The sequence below is a fragment of the Macrotis lagotis genome, chromosome 1 (genome assembly GCF_037893015.1).
Source record: "Macrotis lagotis isolate mMagLag1 chromosome 1, bilby.v1.9.chrom.fasta, whole genome shotgun sequence".
Lineage (NCBI taxonomy): Eukaryota > Metazoa > Chordata > Mammalia > Peramelemorphia > Peramelidae > Macrotis > Macrotis lagotis.
In genome coordinates this window covers 123,826,434-123,845,160 of record NC_133658.1, presented here as the reverse complement: position 1 = coordinate 123,845,160, position 18,727 = coordinate 123,826,434, and the positions used below count along the sequence as shown (strand labels likewise).

At 37.8% G+C, this 18,727-nt stretch overlaps 1 long non-coding RNA gene and 1 pseudogene across 2 annotated transcripts in view; one reads left to right on the top strand and one right to left on the bottom strand.

Annotated features, from left to right (window-relative positions):
- Window positions 1–6,405, bottom strand: part of LOC141502595 (uncharacterized) — a 221,522-nt gene extending 215,117 nt beyond the window's left edge. For both annotated transcript variants that reach the window (XR_012472600.1, XR_012472599.1), the window contains exon 1: window positions 5,122–6,405. This is a non-coding gene — a long non-coding RNA (uncharacterized LOC141502595). The remainder of the gene's footprint in view (window positions 1–5,121) is intronic.
- Window positions 6,406–15,363: 8,958 nt separating this feature from the next.
- Window positions 15,364–16,786, top strand: LOC141514119 (ribosomal protein S6 kinase beta-2 pseudogene; annotated as a pseudogene).
- The last annotated feature ends 1,941 nt before the right edge of the window (window positions 16,787–18,727 follow it).

Sequence of the window (18,727 nt, the reverse complement as noted above, 5' to 3'; positions counted from 1 at the left end):
AAAATATTATTGCTTAAAACTATCTTGCATGTAGCTGGAAAAATAAATAATTAAAAAAGAGATGTTGAAAATTATTTTAAAATTTAATTGGAGGAAATTGTATAAGTTTGTATGAACATGTGTATATGTAATAAATATAATAAAATAAATCAAATATAAAATAAATAATATGTCTATTGACTGACATAAAAAGCTAATTTTCGATGTCATTAAAAATAAATTTAACTTGCAGTAGCTGTAGAAAAAATAAAATAAATGGCTTGCTCAGGGTCAAACAGCTTGTAAGTGTCAGAGGCCAGATTTGAACTCATGAAGATGTCTTACTGACTCAAGACCTGGAACTCTACTGTGCCACCTAGCTTCCCCTAGCATTCCCATTTTCTCCACAGAGCAGCTTGGGTACCTTCTTTTATACCAAACTTTTTCTTATCTTCTTCCCTAGCTCTTCTTGCCTCTTAAAATTATTTGCATATAGTTGCATTTACCTTTCTCTGCATGTGAGTGTGTGTGTGTGTGTGTGTGTGTGTGTGTTTATGTATATGTTTGTATATCTGTACGTATTAGAATGCAAGTCTCTTGAGGGCAGAAAGGATTTTTTCTCTTGTTTTTGTGTCCTGAGCCCCTAGCATGAGGATTGAAAGAATTGAGTTGAGGTAAATTGAGGACCATCTCCCCATAGCTAAATCAATCAAAAACTCATCTCTAGAGATCACTAGGTGGTGCAGTGGATAGTATACCAGTCTAGAATCAAAAGGACCAGAGTTCAAATTTGACCTCTGACACTTAATACTTAGCTGTGTGACCTTGGGCAAGACCCCATTGCCTTGCAAAAAACAAAAACAAAAATAAAAAAAAAACTTTAACTCTACAAATACAAAAGCTTAATGTGTTATAATTTTAAGGGATTACAGTGATATTTGCCCTCAAACTCTCAGACTTCAAAATTAATATTTCCCTTGAGAACCAATTCTTTCATAAAGCTGTTCACTGCCAGTCATCACACATGGTGCACATATACTATTTACCAAAAGGGAAACTCTTCTGATTGCCAAGCCTATTTTTACAAATGTCCCTTAAGCAAGTGCAAAATAGCATTGGCATCAGATTACTCTTGGTTCTCAATGGTCATTAAGACAGTATCCGCAAGTTCAGTGAGAACAGTAAACATTTGAGGTTAAGTAACTCAGTATGAATATTTTCCTTGAGCTCTGAAACTTTTTCAACAAACAACAACAATTGTGATCATAATAACCTTCCAGAGGTTAACAGCCTGCAGGTGGTCCAGCAAAGCTGAAAAGCAAACCCGACAGCTGCTTGATTATAAACTGTTGATTCTTTTGGTGATCTTGGGAAAATTTCCTACAGAAATGGAGTCTTCTTTTAAGAATCCCCAAAGAAACAACACATAAATGTCAAAATGACAAAAATAAGGAAGTGTGTCATAGACTAAGCATTTTAATGTCCTTTCTGGCTCCCTCTACGGCATGTACTCTGAACTGATGACATTTGATGGCCTTGATTCTTAAAAAGGCGTGTCCAGCATGCACTTTTATGGCCTAAATAAAACTCAGAAATGGTTACATTCTATGGTCTAGGCAGTGTGCCCTGGCCAGATGTACTAGGGATTTGTGTTTCTAAACAGTAAACCCAGCTTGCCACTTTACCTAAGTTCTCAGATGTGCAGCCACAGAGAATGCATTATGGTGATGCCCATGGAATGTCTGGGAAGGGCTTGAGAACATCCCGTAGCCTGGTCACCATGTTTATAGGCTGGTAGGTATAAAGATTCTATATGCAAGTCTGAATTAAAATCATCAGGTCATAAAAGTTTATATCTTGAAGGACACTGGAGATCATCTAGTATGATATAACTCCAGAGTTGAATTCTATGCTTTCTTTGTTGTAGTTGTCTTGACACAATGTTAGGGAACCACTGGCAAACGGCACAGAATAAAAAATATATTCAAAGCTAAACAAAAACTAGGAACTTACATGCGTGCATACACATACACACACACAAATCTCCACCATTCAAGAAAAGGAACTATGTCATAGTAATCCAATATTGAGAAGAAAAGTAAAAGAGAGTATGTTTGGTCAATAATTATTTACTAAATATTTACTTTAAGCAAGGGACTGCGATAAACATATAAATATGACTCTTACCCTCAAGAAGCTCATGTTCTATTGAGGGACACAACATGAAAAAAATTGTTCATAGAAGATATAAAGAGGATGGAAAATAATCTTACAGCAGGGATTTTTTTTAACTATTTTGTATCATGGACTCCTTTGGTCATCTGTGTACTCCTTCTCAGAATAAAGTTTTTATACGAATAAAGTGAACTGCAGAGGAATATATTGAATTGTTCTCAGTCATCAATTTTTTTTTTAACATGTAATGAACCCAAGATCAAAAACACCTATCTTAGAGAGAAGGGACAAGTTTGGGAGGCCCAACCATTTGGTAAGACCTCCTTTAGAAGGTAGGTATTTGAGCAGCATTTTAAAGAAAGCCAGGGAATTCAAGAAGGTAGAGATGAGGAATGAGACAATTTCAGAAATCGAAGAGAGACAATAGAAATGTACCATCAGAGTGTTGCATGAAAGACAGTAAATAACACAGCATATGGAGGAGTGAAAGTATAGGAAAACTGGAAAAGTAGAAATGACTCAGATTAAGGGCTAAATAGAAAATTTTCTATTTTTTACATGAGATAATAGGGAGTCACTGGAAGTTTACTAAGGGGATGATATGATGAGCTTTATGCTTTAGGGAGATCAATTTGGCTGCTACAAAAGGAGAAAATTTAAAAATACAAAACTACATCAAACTAGTTATTTTGTCACCCAAATAGTAATGACCCTAGTGGGAAAAGAAACTCATGACTTGGCATGAAATACATCTGTGTCATCATGGTCTTTTGTAGGGTCTCTCTGATCACAAAGGAAAAAGGAAAGAGTCAGCCAATTCCTCTTAGAAAAGACTGGTAAAGAAGAAACTAACCTAAGGACATATAGAAACCCTATAGAATCCTATTATTAGCTTGCAAACACAGAGATGAAAAAGATGATGCCTGTAGCTCTGATAAAGAAAAATACTATCACTTCTTTAGTGTTTTAAGATTTGCAAGCAATTTTACAAGCATCATTTTGTTTTCTCTTCACAATAATTCCAACATATCTGTTGAAGAAACTTGAAGGCTTTCAATATTACAAGTGAAATGGCTTACAAAGTTATGGTCAGGTTGAAACATGGATGTTTTTCAATGCCTCTCCTGGTAAGCAAATATTAAATACCAAAACTTAGATTAAGCTAAATAATTATTGATAACCCTGAAAAAAATTTGTGCATAGTAATATTTATTTTTAATCCAATTTTTATTTTCTTTATATTTTACTCCCATTCATTTTTCTTTAAATAAAAATATGTAAAAATAGTGCTAATATTGTTATTCTGAGTAGAGTTAAATTTTTGAAGGGGGGGACTTTATGAATAGAAATTCTCAAAGATATCATTTGGAGTAGGTTAATCAAGGTATCTCTGCCACCTAGTGGCCACTACTGGATTTGCAGGCATAGGGGTCTTAAGAGCGTGAGTTTGATCATTCTAGTCCTATCTAATAATGGTAAGTATATTACATGGTTTAAATAATCCATGGCTTTTCTTAAACAGCAGTCATTCTCATCATTATTCTCCTTCAGTTGTACTTCCCCACCTCTCCTGTCTTTATTTTTACTTCAAAATTTGTCTTTGAAGCCACATGTTCCAGTATATATATTACCTGAAACCCCACCAATGAGTTTCTCCAATTAGGATCTCAGCTGACAGTTATGGTATTAGAGGTCATGCTTTACTCGGTAGCCTTCAAAATTGTAATATCCTTTATGTGGGAAAACAATGGATTAGAACCATACAAAATGAGATGTGGAAGGAGGATTAACAGAACATCCTGGTGCATACTTAAACCAATGAGGTCACAAAGTTGTTGAAAATATTGACAAAATCATTAAACTTTCCCAGAGACATATTTTCATTTTGTGGCTATCTTGCAGGAATTTGCTGGATCCCATTTTGAAGGAACTGGTGATAATGAAAAACTCTGCCTAGAGAGACATAAAAGTCACAGGGCTTGAACCCTGACTCTTTTCTATTGCACACTGGGAGTGATCCAAAGTTATTACAGTTGGATTGTAGAATTCAAAATTATTTGAATTGAATTCATGGTTTTGAGCCAATCACAGATAAAGCAAGATAATCTCAACAATAGTATTGTTACTACAGGCCTAGAGGTGAAACTACTTTTATAGAAGAGATGAACATACTTCAGGTTCACTTTGTGAAGGGAAAATATGATTGTAAGTTTAATGACTGAAAGAAAATTTTTTCCTATTGAGAAGTAATATGATATGGTGAACACTAAAACAAGTCAGGAGACCTGTAAGCATGGAACATAACTTTTATGTGTCTCAGTTTCCTTAGCTGTAAAATGAAAACATAAACAGGATCATAGATTTAGAGCTGGAAGGGACCTAAATACCATCTAGTTATCTCATTTTATAGATGAGAAAAATGGTGGCCCCTTCAGAGAGGTTAAGATTTGCTCAAGATCAAACACAGGCATTCTCAGGGGTAGATTTTAACCCAAGTCCTACTTCATAAGGTTGGATAAAGAATTATATCATGTTGATTATTACTAGTGAAAAATTCAATGATGTAGTTTCATTTTGCAACTTTAAAATAATCATGTGTCTTGGTTTAAACAACAATAAATAAGAAGCTGTGTTGTGTAAGGGAGAAATAACACTAGATATGAAATCAGAAGACTTAGTTTTGGTACTTAATAGCCTCAGTTTTCTCATCTATAAAATAGGAATAGCAACATGCACTGTACATATTACAGGATAATTATAAACAAGCATGCTATAAATGTGAGCTCTTATTTTTAACAACAAAAAATCTTTACCACAGAAAGTAAAAATTAGTCCCACTGGATTTTTCTACTGTGATCAGGAGTTGTCTGCATTCAATTATATTGAGTTGTTCTGTAATCCAAGGGCCTACAGAGAAGTGTATGTGTCAAGATAGAGTAACTGCTTTTGGGCTCTCTGTTCACTTACCAGTGTCATCAAGTCTTGCTCATTTGAGAAATAAACCCTTATCAAGGCCACAGCCCCACAGTAGCCCAGGGAGAAGGCGGAGGAAGAAGGACACTTTTCTACAGCTTGGGGAACTCACAGCTTCTCCATGGGTATTCAGCCAGAGAGCTGTGGAAAAGCACTGGCTTTTCAGAAACCTGACCCAGGCTCCAACTTCCCACCCCTATTGAACATTTGCCAGTAAATAAATACAAGTCTGTTGTCAGGGTGTTTCATAGTGACTAACCCTTTCAATGGCCTGTCGCCTGCCATAGCTCAGTGAGGCAATTTCCCCAGAAGTGGAATCCATTCTGGGGAGCCCTGGAAGCTGTAAAGGCTTTCCTGGGTTCCTGAGTTGTGCCCAGGACATGAGACAAGAGCTGTTGTCCACTCAATGGATCAAGAGCCAAACCAGCAAGAAAACAAAGGTTACTAATTCAGTATTTGATCATTAAAGTCAAACTCATAGAACCATAGATTCTTGGTACTAGAAGGGTTCTTAGAGATCTTGTCCAACTCCCTTATTTTCCAGGGCAGACAGAGGCCCAGATGGGGGAAGAGCTCGTACAAAGCCACAGAGGTAGTTGGTGACAGAGCCAGTACCAAAGTAGTCTGGTCTTCTGTCACCCAGCACTACTGATAGAGGTATACTGAGTCCATTGTTACTCCAATCACACACATTATAGATGTATATGAAACAATCATTTCACAAACCGCATAGGTCTACTATTTATATGAAGTCATTTAACTTAATTACAGATAATTTAGGCTACAGATGGGAACAAGATACATTAAGAATCTTGATTTTGAAAACTGTTCTAAAATAGCTTTTCAAAACTAGGAGGCAAATTGTCTTTCCAAATGGAAATGGATGTGTGGCAGAGTGAAGCCTCCTAGTTATTAGCATCTCTCACGGAGGCCCCATCATTTACACGATGTACAGTCTTTAATTTCAGCTCGATGATCAAAGAGATGAAACTTGAGCAGTTCACCATTAAAATCAATGACTGTGCTTGGCACAAGAAACGGAAGGGACGTGATTGCCGCCTCTCACCTAAAGCAAGGGAGACAGGATTCTTTAACACGGCTCAAGATTCGGCTTCCAAGAGAAATCCTGGCACAGGTTGCAAAGCAAGAATCTAAAGGAATACCACACCACACACACACACACACACACACACACACACACACAAACATACACATGCCACAACACACCAGCCTCTCCCATAATGATCCCTGTTACCTGCAAAGTCCGCATTGCAGAATGCAATTCCAGAAAGGCTGTTTTTAGGAACACAAAGTATCAGATTTCATAATTTGATTTAAATCAATTATCCCATCCCTCCCTGGAACATTCACGAGTTCCAAAAATACAAAATGTAAATGGAACCAGCTGCAGCAAAGAGTCTTTTGCCAGGATGGATTTCACTCAACTTAATCAGCCCCCTTTTCGTAACACATTATTGTTGTCATCCAGCGATCCCAGGAAACACTTCGAATGCCCTGGGAGATACCCAAAAGGTATGCAATTAAAGGGGGGGGGAACAACAGAAAAACCAAACCTCTGTTCTGGCTCTCCTCACCCTGAACTTTTAGGATGAATCAATTTACTCCTTTGGGGGCAGACTGGGAAACTGAGGTAGTTGTTGGCAGTTATAAAAAACGGTTATTTACTACGCCATATAATCACCCTGACTTATCCTATCACAGCATTCTTCAGCATGGAGGTCTGCCATGCTGGGAGTAAGGAGCAATTGTGAAAGGATTCCTCTAGGAGTGTCTCTCTATGTGTGTATGTGTGCATACAACTAACACTCAGCCTCATGGCCTGCCAAATAGATTGCATGTGTAGATTTTGGCATCCTCCGATTGAAACTTTCCTTTAATTGATTTAAAATGATTATTCAATTAAAATAATTACTCCAATCAAATATCTCCCCCCCTCTGTGCCAGGTTCCATGGGGACCTGTGCCTTGGGTGTTATTTTAGTGTCCCCTTCATTTGTCTCCTCTGCTTTCTTTGGCTATCTGGCACATTGGAAAATGTGATGTCACTGGGTAATGGCTGTACCCCTCCAGCTCTTTCCATCCAAGACCAAAGGAAAGAAGAAAACAAACTAACTGAGAGAAACACGGCATAGCAAACTCTAACCAGTCAATCCTGAGTATTTAACTGGGAAAGGACTCTATGAGCCCCAACTAACCCTCTCATCTCAAATAATAAAAATTACTATAATCCTAGACTATCTGGGAGCATTGATCTAGATCTTAAAAGGGATCTCAGAGGCTATTTAGCCCAAACTCCTCATTTAAATGTGAAGAACTAAAGTCCAGTGAAGGCTTCAAAACTCAAAATTGCCTTTTGGTGGTATTAGAGGTGGTTTTAAAATCCATGTCCTCTAACACAACAGCCTCTGACTCCAGAGTCCATGTCCTTCTCGCTGTCTTGAAGTAATAGGGAGCTTCTGTTGGTATCATCATGCATGACTCTGGAAAAGGATAGACCATTTGGAATTGGGTGGGGCTGACAGTAAGCCAAGAATGGAATTATAGTCACCAGATTCCTTTCTTTGGGCAGTTTCCTTATCTCCTCACTTAGCACAGAGCCTGGTGCATATAATAAATGTTTGCTGACTGTTCCTTTCATCACAATCATGGCAGTACCATAATAAATAGCAACATTAATAACAAAGAAAGACCTCATTTTCACATAGATCCTGCAACTTTGGAAAGGATTTTCATGCTTATTAACTTATTGTATCACTAAAGCTATCCCTTCAGGTAGGTAGGGCAACTATTAAAATTAAAATTAAAAAAAACAGCAAAATTGTGTGCATGTGTGTGGGAAGGAGGAGTCAGAATGCAATGTTGTGGTTCATGTAAGTAGTTCAAAGATATTATTTTGGAGTGAAGGATGTATGAACTTGGGGGGAACTACCAGAGTAGAAATTGATAATAAAATTCATCTTTACCAGTGGAAATCAACACTTCATTTCTACTGGCATTGAGAAGTTAAATACCTTACCTACAATCACATAGCCAGAATATGTAAGAGACAGAACATGTAAATCTTCCTAGCTCCAATATGGGATCTCCATTCACTATGCATTTCACCTTGCACAAATGAAAAAAGCACATGTGTGTAAAAACAAAATTTAACCTCTGTTTATATGACCTTTCATTGGAAATCAGAGTCCAGATATAACTATACATGAATGGCAGTTTCTATACTTTCATGAAACTCTTTGCACTACCAACAAACTTAAATCCAAATGTGATCTCGTACAATATATAAACCAATAGACTTCTAAGCATGCCAGATTACAGTAGTGTTTAGGATGCAGTCCAAGGTAGCTAAAGGGTCTTTAGTTTTGAGACCCCATATGACCATGGGCAGGCAACTTAAATTATCTGCTCCTTAGTTTACTCATATCTAAAATGGGTATAAAAATATATATTATTCAAAGGATGCTTATGGGAAAGCATGATGTAAGTCATACCATAATTTATGTTTATATATGCTATATATGTTATATATGTGTGTGTTATGTGTGTTATATGTGTGTTATATGTTTAAAAGGAATATATGTAGATATATGTAGATATGTAAACTAATATTTCTCCCACAAATCCAGAATCTTGAAGTCTCTTTCCAATAAACAATCTTAATATAACAAAAACTTAATCAAAGCTAATTTATTTTGACTAAATTAGTTAAAATCTAGGCAAATTTAGTCATTAGGTGTTAGCAGAAACTAAAGTCTTCCATCTAAAGAAATATAAAGATTAATTTGTACATTCTCCATTTCCTCATTTGCTCATTCAATCATTCTCTTTGTACTGTTATAGTGCCTATCACAGAAACTTTCATATTTCAGTGAATATCTTCTCTTATCTGTGGGGGGTCCTCCCTTCACTGTTATAGATTTTTAACCTTCCTCCCTATTCTTATCCTATTAGATTCTTACCTCTGATTCTAAAAAATCTTTCTGACTGACACTTAATAAGAGAAGTTAGATTCTCTCAGCATCTCCCTGATCATCTTTGATCTTTATGCCCAAATGTCATTTATAATCTCTCCTTTCTAGAACAAAGTTCATTGTCTTAAGAAGAGTGCAAATCAAAATGAGGATTGAACCCCTCTGCCTTCTCTCTATTATCAGTTATCATCAACCCATTCACTCTTCACATTAAGCCCTTCTTCAATTCTTCTCTTTTCTCCAATGATGCAAAAACAAATAATATTTTTGTTGACATTCTTTTTGGTCTCTTTGGGACTAGACACAAAAAGTGAAAACATGAAAGATATTTTATGATTGGATTGTTAAAAAATGTTAAGTCTTGGAATAGAAACTTTGTTTAACTTTTTTAAAACTTTCATGACCTATTTTTCTCATTCCCATCCTTACCATGATCCATAATATTGAATAAGCCAATTATGGCTTCATACAAAACCCTTAATCTCCCATCTTCATGTTTTTTCAATGACTTTTTCCCATATCTGAGTTGCACTCCTTCCTCACCTTTGACTTATAGTATCTCTCATACTTCATGTTGCTGTTCAAACACTTTCCTATGTCCTCCATCCAAATGCAAGTGTTTTTCTTCCCAAACTACCTTATGTTTGACTATTTTGTATTTATTCACTTGCTATTTATCCTCTTTATGCCCGTACATGTATTTGTATTTTTTGCCCCTTCCCTACCACATTAGAATTCAAATTCATTACATAGAAGAATTAATCAATCCTTTATGTATCTATCCCCGGTGTTCAGCCCAGTGCCTGGTTCATTTTGGTGCTTGATAAGTGTTTGTTGATTAGCATATTCAATGTGAGAGAAATTGCCATCTATATCTACATAGGGCATAGCCACACCAATTAGATAATTTGACCTCATGAGATATACAAGCAGGAGAGGTAAGATGTCCACTTGTATTTATCAAGCATTTATGTGCTTAGCACATAAATATGCTAAACACTGGAGAGTCAAATGTAAGCAAAAAGAAAGACACTTCCTGCCTTCAAGGAGTTTACATCCTAAATGGAAACACAACTCAAAGGGGAAAGTGGAAGGGGAGATACCTAAATTGGGGCATTGTGCTGAAAACTGGAGAGTCAGAAGCATAGCCAGGAAAGAAATGAAGCATAATTATCCTGGGCCTGTCTCAAAGGGGAAAATTGTGGAAGGAACTCAGTAATAAGTAAAGAGGGCTGTTTGGGAAATTCTAGGGTAGAAGGTTATTGAATCATGATGCAAAGTTCTGGAGAATCAAAAGTACAGCCAGGAAGCAAGGAGGAATGATAGAGGAAGTAACATTTGAGTACCATGAGATGTATGAGAAAGCAGGATTTTAAAAAAGTGCACCTGACAAACTTTCCAAGACTGGCCCTCATAGGATCTACAAATTGGAAGGAAATGAGGTACCATTGAGTCTAAGTCACATCTAAACAAAAATACCTTAGAGTCCAATCCATATCAGCTGCCTCTCAAAACCCTCAGTGATAGAAAATTCATTACCTCTCAAGGCAGCTCACTGTACTTCTGGGTGGCTGATTGTTAGTTTTCTCCCTATATTGAGCTACTTCTCTTTGATCTCCATCCATTAATCCTAGTTCTGCTCTCTAGGGCAAAGAATAAGTCAAATCTCCCTTTCACATGACAATACTTCAGATACTTGAAGAAGTTATAATTTCTTTTCTGCTTCCTTTTCATCTTTAAGCTTGGCATCACCAATTCCTTCAAATGATCCTTAGAAGGAATGATTTACCTTCCTCTTCCTATTCTAATCGCCCTCCTCTGGTTGTGGTTATTCCTATGCCTCCCTTAATATGGTGCCTAGAACTGATCACAATTCTAGGGAAATGGTTTGACCTTAGTAGAGTAAGGAATATTTTCCCCCCTTTTTGGATAAAATGATGCCCTTAAATGCAGAATAAATAAAAATGCAAATATGCAAATAAATTATATTTCATTATCTTTTTTTGTCTTACACTTCTTGACTCATATAGGAGAAATATTCCACTAACATTCCTAGATCTTATTCATATGCACCACTGCTAGCTACATCTTCCTGTTCATGTTCTAGTGCATTTGAGGCTGAATCTTAATCCAAGTATAGAATCTGTATATTTCTACCTATTCAATATAATTGTACCTATTCAATATAATCTTATTAGATCCTAACCATCATTCTAAGATACTTTTTCCCTTTATGTTCCCAATTATGCTATACAAAATGTTAACTCTCCCTTCCAGTTTTGCACCATTGGCAAATCTGATAAGTATTTAGCATTCAATCAGTCGATAGATATCTACTGAGTATCTACTATAAGCCAGAGGATACAAAGAAAAGTAAGTGATATTCCCTGACTCAAGATGCTCACAACCAGATAGGGGCAAAAACATGCAAAAAAAAAACCAAAAACTTGATATAAGCAAGCTGTTGTTCATCCTTCATTTTCAAAGAGGACAGATAACATCGTGGATGATGTCTTAACTTGCATATAAATTAAAATGAAATAGAGTTGCACAAAGTTGTCAGCCTCACTCTCTCTTCCAGAGTCATTAAAGTTCAGTGATAAAAGTCAAGACAATCAGTAATGGTCCAGGATTCAGCAGATGACTTTGCATCTCCGATGTCCAGTTAAACACTAAATGCTTCAGAGCACTGGCTTTGTCTGCCTTCATGGCTTTGGGAATAAGTTCTATGGGATAGATAAGAAATAACAAAAGGATAAGTGCTAGCTTGTCCATCATGGCTTTGTCTACATCAGAGATATTAAAGATGCCCGAACTAAATTAAAATATAATTGAAAAACATTTTTAAATATTGTTAAATTTATTTTGTTAAATAAAAATACAATAAGATAATATTAATATGTGGCTTTCTAAGTCAACATGAGATACTGATGTATAGTTTAACAACCTCTTTACTTGACCTTATTAGTCTACATCATTTGTAAAAAACATTAAATGGAATTGAAACAGAGAGATCCTTGGGATGCTACACTAAAGATACTCCTCCCTTCCTAATAAGACCTTGTTCATTTTCCAAAGCATGTTATAGAAAATAAGATTAAAATCAATCTTTTTGTACTGGATGAGAAATATTGTCCAGGATCATCTTATTTTGCTGTAAACTGAAGATTATATGAATTCCCTGGTAAGGATGAGTCCCTCCTAGCAATATGAACTAGAGGGAGAGAGACTCAAAATAAAAATGCATTCCACTTTTACATTTGAATTTTACCTGTTTTATTTGAGTACATGATGCAAAGAAAGTCACACACGTATATATCCATAGAACACAATCATATTATCTCTACACCCACTCATGGCCTGGGTCATGCATCATCATGCCTCAGGCCATCTATCTATCAGTGAGGCCTTGAATTCTACAGAGTGAATGTGAACTAACCAAGATTTCCAGGCAGAGTAATGATGCTAATACTTCAACATGAAAACCTTCCATCTTGTCTCAGAGGCAAACCATAAGGCAATTTCATTTATTTTCAGTCACCTATGGCCATCTCGAGGTGTCCTCCACTCCTATTTTGAGTCATTCTATTACTTTGACTAGAGAAGCTATATTCAATTTGAAAACATTCCCAAACTATACCCTTCCCATCCCCCCCCAAAAAAGCATTTTCAAGCTATAGATGTTGTTTATGAGGATTTTTTTTCTATTCACATAAAAAACAAGAGAAGTTTTGCTATTGTGTCCTCAAAGCTGAGAGGTTATTTTTCCACCCAGCCTCTTCCCAAGTATTTCTTGTCTATTGAAATAAATATATCTCTCTCTTTCCCCCTTCAGGTCTTAAATTTAATCCTAGAAACTCCAGTAATCTATAAGAGAATCACTACTGCCAAACTGCTATTCAACATGCTATCTCATACAGACACGTAAGATGTTTGCAGACAGAAAGACAAAGCAAGGTGCCTATCTAGGTATTGCTTATTGACAATTTTGTAAGTAGAGTGCTGAACCTAAAGGGAAAATTCTGCCAATGCAAGCATGTGCCTCAAGCTTCAGGATCAGAAGAAAAGAACTGGGGATGAGCTCCCCAGTGATGCTGATTTTGTTTATCTCCTTTACCAAGAATATATTCCCCAATTTTGGTTAACTCCTCCACACCTCCTTCCAAACTGTCCCTGTATATGTTGACTACCATGAGGACAAGAAATATAAAGGAAACTTCTCTCTGACAATAATTGTAAAGCTTTTATGATAGTATCTGGAAAGATATAAGTGCTATTTAATGATAGCTATTAAATTCTGTCTCCTGGATTTCCAGTTAGGATAGGAGTAATCAGATAATGGCTGAGACATTTTACAAGTGTTGATTGTTGGAGAGTACCCAAGCCCCCTTACTCACCTTACTTTCAAGTCTCTGGCTCTGGCTCACTTGCCTATGCTGTGGGAGTGGCCAATACTTCGGGAGGGCCAGCTTTATACAAATACACAAAATATACAAATACACAAAACCTCCCCTTGAGTCACCAGTGCCCTCACACTGCATCCTCCTAAACTCAGCCCTCCCTGAGATTCCATCAAAAATGTGCCCATATTCTCAGGCTAATCTGATTAAAATTTATCTGTGTTGATGAGATAACATATGCTTATGATTGAGTGTTACTTCGTAATATCCTCACTCCAGGTAACAGTTTTATTTTAAAAAAGAGTGGCTATAGAGTGGAAATCTCTGATATTAATGAACCACGTTGAAGGGAAAGATCTTGGATTGTGTTGGCTATCTAGGATATCTTAAATAAAACCAGATGGATGGCTTCCTATGAAAAACTGTCCATGATAAAAGACAAAAGAATGATGAAAAGGAAGGAGTACAAACGGGCATGAATTTGCAGCTTCTCCAATAGCTCTAACTTCAAAAAAGAAAACTATAAGAAAAGACAAACCCAGGGCATAAAATGCACTAATATTTATTAATTAATATTTTATGTTCAAAAACATGTAAAATGCCATGTTTAAAACTTGGTTAAAAATATAATATGAACAAATGCACTATAGGTTATTCAGTTGGACTCAATTATGTCCCAAGGTGTTAAAAAGAAAGAATGGGGAAGTGAGTTGGGAGCATCCTCACAAAGAAGGTATTTCTAAAGTGTCTCCACAATTATAATCTTATTTTGTCTCCATGGAATATTTTTTTCTTATAAGGCATTTACAAACAAAGTTAATAGCATCAGATTTGTAATTATTTTCTTAGGAAAAATTTTCATAAATCAGACCACTTGCTAGATGACTATATCATGATACAGAGCCCATACATGCATTTCTGGGGAATGTAGTACAAAGAATTTTCTCCAAAGAGCAAAGAAATCTCTTCCTGAATTATGCCAAATTCAAACATGGTGCTAATATCTAAACCAGGACGAACCAAAACTGATAGAAAATTATAGACCAAACTCCCTGATGAACATTGATACAAAAATCTTAAATAAAATTTTAACAATAAGATTAAAGCAAGTTATAACTAAGATAATACAACATGATCATGTAGGATTTATACCAAGTAGGCAGGGATGATTCAATATTAGGAAAACACTCAATATAATTGAACATATCAATAGCAAAACCAACAGATATCCTATGATTATCACAATAGATGCTGGAAAAGCCTTTGATAAAATACAACATACAACACTAGAAAATTTAGGAATAAATGGAGTTTTCCTTAAAATTATGAGTAGCATCTATCTAAAACCATCCACAAATATTATATGTAATAGGGACAAACTAGGAACATATCCAATGAGATCAGAGATGCAACAAATATGCCCATTATCACCATTACTATTCAATATAGTATTAGAAGTATTAGCTTTAACAATAAGAGAAGAAAAAGAAATCGAAGGAATCAGAATTGGAGATAAGGAAGCAAATTTTCACTCTTTGCAGATGATACTATTTTATACTTAGAGAACTCAAGAAAAATCATCTAAAAAATGCCTTGAAACAATTAGCAGATTCAGCAAAGTAGCAGGATATAAAATAAACCCACATAAATCATCAGCATTTCTATATATGAATAATAAAGCCCAAGAGGAAGAGATAGAAAGAGAAATTCCATTTAAAGTAACTATAGGGGGTGATGCAGGGACGCGCGGCCAGCCGGAGCCGGCTGGTGGGGGGACGCGGGGGCCCCGGGGCGCGGGGGGGGGGGACGCGGGGTGGGGGGCGCAGAGGCCCGGCCCGGCCCACCATGGTGGCCGTCTTCGACATCAACCTGGAGACCAAGGAGAGCAACGAGGGCGACGGCGAGCCGGGGCTCAGCCGCACGGATGGCGATGTGGATTTGAAGACAGCCGGTTTGGAGCCTATAGGGCACTATGAAGAGGTGGAGTTGTCGGAGACCTGTGTGAACCCTGGACCCGAACGCATCGGCCCCCACTCCTTTGAGCTACTCCGAGTACTGGGTAAAGGGGGGCTATGGCAAGGTCTTCAGGTCCGGAAGGTACAAGGTACCAATGCAGGAAAAATCTTCACCATGAAAGTATTGAGGAAAGCAAAAATTATGCACCACGCCGAGGACACAGCCCACACATGGGCTAAACAGGGCATCCTGGAAGCTGTGAGGCACCCCTTCATCGTGGAACTTATATATGCCTTCCAGACGGGTGGCAAGCTCTATCATTTTGTAGTGTCTCAGTGGAGGAGAGCTCTTCATGCAGTTGGAACGGGAGGGCATCTTCTTGGAGGATACCTAGGGGAGATCACACTGGCTCTGGGCCACCTCCACTCCCCAAGGCATCATCTACCGGGACCTGAAGCCTGAAAACATCATCCTGTGCAGCCAAGGCCACATCAAGTTGACCGATTTCGGACTGTGTAAAGAGTCCATCCACGAGGGCTCGGTCACTCACACGTTCTGCGGCACCAGAGTACATGGCCCCTGAGATCCTCACATACAGTGGCCACAACCGGACCGTGGACTGGTGGAGCCTTGGGGGCTCTGATGTATGACGTGCTCACAGGATCGCCGCCCTTCACTGCAGAGAATCGAAAGAAAACCATCGACAAGATCCTCAGGGCGAAACTGGAGCTGCCACCATACCTCACTCCGGATGCCCGGTACCTCCTGAAGAAGTTTTTAAGGAGAAACCCCAGCCAGCGACTTGGGGGTGGACCCGGGGATTCAGCGGATGTGCAGAGACACCCTTTCTTCATATCTCCCATATCAACCGGGAAGACCTCTTAGCCCGACAGGTGGAACCTCCCTTCCGGCCCTGCTTACAGTCTGAAGAGGATGCAAGCCAGTTGGACACACGGTTCACGAGGCAGACACTGGTGGACAGTCCTGATGACACATCCCTCAGTGAAAGTGCCAACCAGTCTTTTCTTGGGCTTCACCTATGTGGCCCCCTCTGTCCTGGAGGGCATCAAGGAAGGCTTCTCATTCCAACCCAAAGTTCCATCTCCTCGAACCCTCAACAGTAGTCCTCGTACCCCCATCAGCCCCCTGAAATTCTCACCCTTTGAAGGGTTCCAACCCAGTGCCGGCCCAACAGAGCCTATGGAGCCCCCCACCACCCCCGTTTCCACCTCCTGTCAGCTCAGCCCCGCTGCTCATCCGCACACACACCGGCAACAAGTCCAAGAAGGGTGGGGGCAGTTCCAAGCGCTAGAGAAGGGACGACATTGGCTGTCCTTGTCTATCCCTTTGCCTTGAACTCTTGACTCACCCCAAAACTTCCCTTTACCTCTTGGAAGAAAGATTTTTTGGCATTGGCCTGGAAGTGCTGTAGGCCCCATGGGCCAGGCTGAGCAAAGTGCCCTTGGGACCTGGGGAAGGGCAACTCCTGCACAGAATCATGGGAACTGACTGCTGCAGGGAGTCCCAGGCTGCAGCCTCAGGGAGCAGTGGGTGTCCTTCCCCAGGCCCTCACCTGCTTGTGCTGTGTGTTTTAGGAAATTAAATATTGCAATCATGGCACAAAAAAATAAAGTAACTATAGGCAATATTAAATACTTGGGAATCTATCTCCCAAGGCAGACCCCAAAACTGCATGAATACAACTAAAAAGCACTTCTCATACAAATAAAAACAGATCTAAATAATTGGGAAAAGGCTAATTGTCCATGGTTAGGATGAGCTAATATAATAAAAATGACAATTCTAACCAAATTAAATTACTTATTCAGTGCCATACCAACCAAATAGCCAGAAAAAATATTAACAAAATTCATTTGGAGTCACAAATGGTCAAGAAGAGCAAGGGAACTGATAAAAAAAATGTAAAGGAAGATAACATAGCTCTACCAAATCTAAAACACACTATAAAGTGGCAGTCATCAAAACTTCCTGGTACTGGTTAAGAAATAGAGTAATGGATCAGTGGATTAGGAGAGATTCAAAAGAACCAGCAGTAAATAACTAAAGTAATCTACTGTTTGACATACCCAAAGACATTAGCTTCTGGAATAAGAACTCGCTATTTGACAAAAATTGTTGGGAAAACTGGAAAATAGTATGGCAAAAACTAGGCATAGACCCACACCTCACATTCTATACCAAAAAAAGGACAAAATGGGTAAAGGATTTAGACATAAAGGACGACATCATAGATAAATTAACAGACTAAGAAATTATCTACTAGATCTATGGAAAGGGGATAAATTTATGACCAAACATGAAATAGAGTACATTATAAACTGCAAAATGATTGATTTTGACTATGTGAAGTTAAAAAGATTTTGCATTAATAAAATCAATGCTGCCAAAATTAGAAGGAAAGTAGAAAGCAGAAGTCTTCTCATTTCTAAAGATCTCATTTCTAAAATATGTAGAGAATTGCATCAAATTTATGACATTACAAGTCATTCCCCAACTGATAAATGGTCAAAGACATTTTTGAATAGACAATTTTGAAATGAAGAAATTAATGTAATATATAATTATATGAAAAAAGTGATACAAATCATTACTGATGAAAACAACTCTGAGGTTATTATCTCACACCTATCAGATTGGTCAAGATGAGAAAAGGGGAAAATGATCAATGTTGGAGAGGATATGGGAGGTTTGGGACATGGATGCATTGCTGGTGGAGTTGTGAAAGGATCCCACCATTCAGGAAAGCAATATGTAACTATGCCCAAAGATCAATAAAACTGTTCATACTCTTTGATGCAGCAATTCCAATTCTAGGCCTATATCAGAAATCCGAAAAATAGGAATAGTCTAACATGTTCCAAAATATTCATAGCAGCTCTTTTTTTGTAGCAGCAAAGAATTGGAAATTGAGGAGATAGCCATCAGTTGGGCATTGGCTAACCAAGTTATGGTACATGAATACTATGGAATATTATTGCTCTATAAGAAACCATAAACGGTCTGTCTCTAGAGAAGCATGGAAGGAATTACAGGATCTGATACTGAGAAAAGGGAACAGAATCAAAAGAACAATGTGCACATTAAGAACAACATTATGAGATGATCAACCCTGTACAGAAAGCTCTGCAATTGTATTAGACTGGCTATGACAATGCTATCCCCATCCTGAGGAAGAAAAACAAAACAAAACAAAACAAAACAAAAAAACCCTTCAGAATCTGAGAAACACTAC